This window comes from Sapajus apella, unplaced genomic scaffold (genome assembly GCF_009761245.1).
Source record: "Sapajus apella isolate SASKATOON/1434 unplaced genomic scaffold, GSC_monkey_1.0 scaffold7, whole genome shotgun sequence".
Taxonomy (NCBI): Eukaryota; Metazoa; Chordata; class Mammalia; order Primates; family Cebidae; genus Sapajus; species Sapajus apella.
Genome location: NW_022436947.1, coordinates 1,078,439 through 1,084,438, shown reverse-complemented (window position 1 = coordinate 1,084,438; position 6,000 = coordinate 1,078,439). Strand labels below are relative to the sequence as shown.

The window sequence follows — 6,000 nt, the reverse complement described above, 5'->3', positions numbered from 1 at the left end:
GCTGATCCTGAACTCCCAATCTCAGGTGATCTGCCTGCCTCAGCCTCCCAAAGTGCTGATATTACAGGTATGAGCCACCATGCCCAGCCTCACTTTTTTTAAATTAATAGAGATGAAGTCTCGCTATGATGGCCAGGCTGGTCTTGGACTCCTAGCCTCAAGTGGTCCTCCCACCTTGGCCTCTTAAAGCGCTAGGATTACAGGCATAGGCCACCATGTCCAGCCTGTTTTGCTTTCTTATCATTCATGTATTCACTGGAGTAGCACTTATAATTTCCTTCAAATACTCTGCCTTTGCATTCACAATTTGGCTGTCTGGCACAAAAGGCATAGCTTTTGACGTGCCTTCTTCACGAAGCTTCAACATTTCCAGCTTTTGATTTCAAAAGACATGTGACTCTTGGTTTCACCTGAATACTTAGAGGCCACTGTAGGGTTATTAATTGGCTTACTTTCAATATTACTGTGTCTCAGGGAATAGGGAGGCCAGACAAGAGTTGGGGGAACAGCCAGTCAGTGGAGCAGTGAGAACACACACAACATTTACTGATGAAGTTGCTGCCTGACACGCGTGTGGTTTGTGGCACCCCCAAACAATTTTACAACAGTAACATGGAAAATCGTAGAACACCAAAACAGACAAAGTTTGAAATATTGCAAGATTTACTAAAATGTGACACAGAGACACAAAGTGAGCATATACTGTTGATGTAGGGTTGCCACCAACCTTCAATTTGTTTAAAAAAAAAAAAACGGGCCAGGCGCGGTGGCTCAAGCCTGTAATCCCAGCATTTTGGGAGGCCGAGGCAGGTGGATCACGAGGTCAAGAGATCGAGACCATCCTGGTCAACATGGTGAAACCCCGTCTCTATTAAAAATACAAAAAATTAGCTGGGCATGGTGGTGCGTGCCTGTAATCCCAGCTACTCAGGAGGCTGAGGCAGGAGAATTGCCTGAACCCAGGAGGCGGAGGTTGTGGTGAGCCGAGATTGCGCTATTGCACTCCAGCCTGGGTAACATGAGTGAAACTCCGTCTCAAAAAAAAAAAAAAAAAAAAAATTATCTGTGAAGTACAGTAAAATGAAACACAATAAAAGTATGCTTATAATTCTACATATAATTTCTGCAATGCTTTACAGTTGTACAAAGAAAAAAATGTCTACAATCACTTCTATTGTGTAGCAAATACCACAATTACTTTTGCACCAACCTAATATTTAAAATGTAAGCAAGTTATAGGTCCAAACCTGTGTGTCGCTCTAGCCAACTTTGAGTTCATCTCAATGAGAAATAACTATTATTTCTTTTTCAAAGTATCTATTTTTTTTGAGATGGGGTCTTGCTCTGTCGCCCAGGCTGGAGTGCAGTGGTGTGATCTCAGCTCACCGCAACCTCTGCTTCCCAGGTTCAAGGAATTCTCCTGTTTCAGCCTCCAGAGTAGGTGGGATTATAGGCGCACACCACCATGCCCAGCTAATTTTCGTATTTTTAGTAGAGATGGGGTTTCACCATATTGGTCAGGCTGGTCTTGAACTCCTGACTTTAGGTGATCCACCTATCTTGGCCTCCAAAGTGCTGGGATTACAGGTATGAGCCACAGCACCCAGCCTTAACTATCTATCTTAAAAAAGGACTTATCTTCGGCCAAGCACAGTGGCTCATGCCTGTAATCCCAGCACTTTGGGAGGCCAGGGCGGGTGCCTCAAGGCTGAGGCAGGAGAATCACTTGAACCCGGGAGGCAGAGGTTGCAGTGAGCCAAGATTGCACCACTGCTCTCCAGCCTGGACAAGAGGGAAACTTCACCTCAAAAAAGGAAAAAAAAAAAAAAGGACCTATCTTCTTCAAGGAAGAATATCAAAAGGATAATTTTCCTATGGCTTTCTGCTATGAATACCACAGCAGTCAGCTGATCTTATCTCTTGTCAAACATTCTGCACTAGGATCTTAAGGATTCTTTCACTGGTTTACTACCTTTAATATAGTTAACATTTTAACCTTGGAACATGGAATCATTCTGAAGATGCTCTACCATGTCTTAACTTACTGGATCCCATTTAGTCACACCATATGACACGATATGTTCTCCCCATAGGGCAATTTTCTTTTTCTTCTATGGTACCGTTATTTATTTTTCCAGTTAGCAATGTAAGCTTTCTTGGGCTTGGCCTTTAATCTGTAGTATACATCTTTTTCAAGGCTTCTAAAAATGTGTTTTTAAGAATCTCTAATTAATATTATTCAAACATTTAGTAAAATGTGAGGCACTGTTCCTGTACCAGACACATAAAATTCTACCCCATCCTTAAAACATCTACATTGCAACATAGAGCTACTTCTTTAAAATATTCTAAGCCCATATTTTCTGTTCCTTTTTCTAAAGATGAATAATCATACAATAGATCATTCTGGCTTTCTCCCTTCTGATAAACTGTTTGAATGTTGAATATGTCCTTAAATGATGATTATTATATCCTGATTTATCCACAGACCTCTCTGCTCACTAACTGAAACTAACCCCAATACGTATGTGCTGTGTATATAAAAGGATTATCATTTATGGATTGTCTCTGTTATTAATCAGGTCACAAACATTCATTCATTAAATCATTACACCATGGTAAAATATGTATTCCATGTTACAGATGAATAATGGTAAGGTTTAGCAGGTTAAGTAATCATCCCAGCTTCATACCAAGAGGAATTTGAATTAAATTCCTTTGATTCAATCCTTTATTGAATCTAGATCTATTTCCTACAATAATCAGAATAAGGTGGTATTTCCAACAAAGGTTTCAATGAAACCACAAATCCAAGAAAGAATGGCCATCTACAGTAGACTTTGATAACAAAATTTGGTGCTTGCTTTGGCAGCACATACACTAAAATCAGAATAATACAGAGAAGATTAGCATGGCCTCTGCATAAGGATGACATGCAAATTCATGAAGCATTCCGTTTTTAAATTAAAAAAATTTAAATAAATTTAGATTCAAGCAACACACCCATTTTATAAAAAGAATTGTAGGTTTTGGAAATACAGAGAAAACCACACTCCTAATTTTTAGAAGAACATAAGAATTTAACAGAGGCATAAGATTATCTTTTACTTTTCCAGAAGCCCCCAATTTAAATCAGATCCCCATTATAGGGTTGTCAAACATTTTGGTTTCAGGATCTCTCTCTCTCTCTCTCTCTCTCTTAGTGCCCGCGCCCGTGCGTCCACCCCCCTTTTTTTTTTTTTTTTTTTTTTTTTGAGATAGGATCTCACTCTGTAGCCCAGGCAGGAATGCAGTGCATGACCACAGCTCACACAATCTCAAACTCCGGGGCTCAAGTGATCGTCTCACCTCAGCCTCCCACGTAACCAAGCCTACAAGCACACACCATCAGGCCTGGCTAATTTTTAAATTTTTTTGTAGAGATAGGGTCTTGCTATGATGGCTCTTTCTGCACTGGCCTCCCGGAGTGTTGGGATTACAGGTGTTAGCCACCACACTTGGCCCCTTCATACACTTAAAAAGTATGGAGGACCCTAGAAAGCTTTTATCTACATAGTTTATCGCTATCAGTATTTACTACATTAAAAATTATAACCAAGAAATGTTTAAAACTCATTTTAAAATAACAAAAAACTCATTAACAAAAGTGATCTATTTTTAAATGAATAAAACAAACAAACAAAACAAACCACATTTTCCAAAACAACGAAAAATGAGAAGGCAAAGTGGCACTGATTGACTGATTGATTGAGAGACAGTCTTGCTCTTGTCATGCTGGCTGGGTTCACTTTAACCTCTGCCTCCCAGGTTCAAGCAATTCTCCTGCCTCTCAGCCTCCTGATTACAGGGAGGGATTACAGGCGTGTGCCACTATGCCCAGCTAATATTTGGATTTTTGGTAGAGATGGGGTTTCGTCAAGTTGGCCAGACTGGTCTTGAATTCTGACCTCAAGTGATCTGCCCACCTCGGACTCCCAAAGTGCTGGGATTACAGGTGTGAGCCACCGCACATGCAGCCCCAAAGTGGCTTCAAAAAAAAATTTTTTTTTGCCAATTTAGTTAATGTCTGCCTTAACAAAAGACATCTGGATTCTCGTGCCTTCTGTATTCAATTTGTTGCAATACCATACATCCTATCACTACTATATACTCATAAGAATGAGAATGAAAAGGCAAATAATATCTTGGTAGGATTATAAAAATAATTTTGACCTCAAAGGTCATAATAGGGTTTCAGAAACCTGCAGGCACCCTTTACTATTCCTTCATACCTCTTACTAATATTTAGTTACATATTTGTGCCCAGATTTTGTTCAAAGTCTGTGTTACAATGTAGATTCCACAAATGTAGCAATTGTGTCTATTTTTATATGTGGATATGTCCATATTGTCTACACATAGTACCTGGCACATAATCAATTACAGACATTTATTGAATAATATACTATAATGTGATAGTAATATAAACTACTATGGCTAAAAGAAGATAAACGTGCAATATCAATCTGGAGGCAAATTTGGAAGGTTTCATTCGTATTTGATCTGGATCCTAAACAATGAGTAGGATTTTGTTAAGCGTATGTGGGAGCAAGAATATTTCAGCCATAGTAAACAATCATCAGTGGCATCGAGGTAGAGGATATGTTCATGATACTTACTGCCAATAGTTTGGTATGCTTATAGCATAGGTGAGTAGGAGTTTAGGAGGAGATAAAGATAGTAAGAGGAGACTGAAAAATCTTTAGCGGAGTTTGGATTTTGTTTTAGAGGCAAGGATCAAATGTCCTGAAACATCCATTGTTTCAGTTCCTCACAGTACCATTTATTAGATAGGCTTGAATAAGTTTATTCTAAATCTTATTCTGCTCATACTTCCTTCACAGGGTAATGGTAATAGTTTATGACATAATCACTTCATGTGTCACCTTGTTTACTGTCATGACTCTAGTCAAAATTATCATCTGTTCTCTCTGACCTACTACTACTTACAAAGGCATCCTAACTGGTTTTCCCACTTCTTTTGACCTAACTCCTATTCTGCTCTCATCCATTCTGTAGTCAGAGTGGAATCTGTAAAACACGTCACTGATTCACAACACTCCCCTTGCTTAAACCCTTTAATGTCTCCCCAGTCACTCAGAATAAAACCTAAACTTCTTGGTATAGAGTGCAAGATCTGAAACGACCTCATCCTAGCCTACATCCTGCCTCATCGGGCACTACTCACTCTGGCCATACTCAATAAGCTCAATCACAATTTCAGCAGCAGAGCAAAGCCTTCACACATGCTATTCCTTCTTCCTGGAATACTCTTTGCCCAGCACCTTTCTAAACTAAGCACAGCTTCTTCAGATAGTTTAAATCTCACTTTTTCAAAAGAGCCTTTCCTCATCACCCTCCTCCCAATCTATATTTGATCCTCATTAAGCTCTCCCTCTCCCATCACCCTATATTTCTTATTTTGGCAAATATCACAATTCAGAATTCATGTGTGCGTATGTATGTATTTTTAAAATAATTTGTTAAATGAACAACTGATTGCAGAGACCACATCTAAACCCAGGACATAGTAATTTTTTTAATGTAGTTTTTATTGTTATAAATGGCTTTTGATCTGATTAGACATTACATTTTAGGATGTCTAATCTGGCAATAATGTTTATGTTAACCAACAAGCCAGAGAAGTACTGGAGGCAGGGAATCCCATTAAAACTATGCTACAATTATAGACAAGAAGTAATGAGAGTCTGAACTACTGTTGAGGAATACTCTCACAACAAACCTGTAAGGTAGCAAGAAGGAAGCAACAGTTTTGAGAGTAAATTACCATTCCAAAACAGAAAGTTTGAAAACTTTGTATTATAATTCAGCTGCAAGTTTAGACAACCACATAAGTAGGCTGCTGAGAGAAATTGTAGTTCCAACTCCACAAGTAACTCATAACAATTCCAACACTGGTACGGTGCAAAAGAAGCCCCTATAGTCAATGTAATTATGTCC

General features: G+C 39.0%; 1 protein-coding gene and 1 non-coding gene across 5 annotated transcripts in view; one reads left to right on the top strand and one right to left on the bottom strand.

Annotated features, from left to right (window-relative positions):
* The window catches only part of BRAF (B-Raf proto-oncogene, serine/threonine kinase), a 204,611-nt gene that overhangs the window by 160,726 nt on the left and 37,885 nt on the right, over positions 1–6,000 (bottom strand). The window lies entirely within an intron of this gene.
* Positions 2,857–2,963, top strand: LOC116550440. The gene has a single exon (XR_004268409.1). It is a non-coding gene; the product is annotated as a U6 spliceosomal RNA (small nuclear RNA).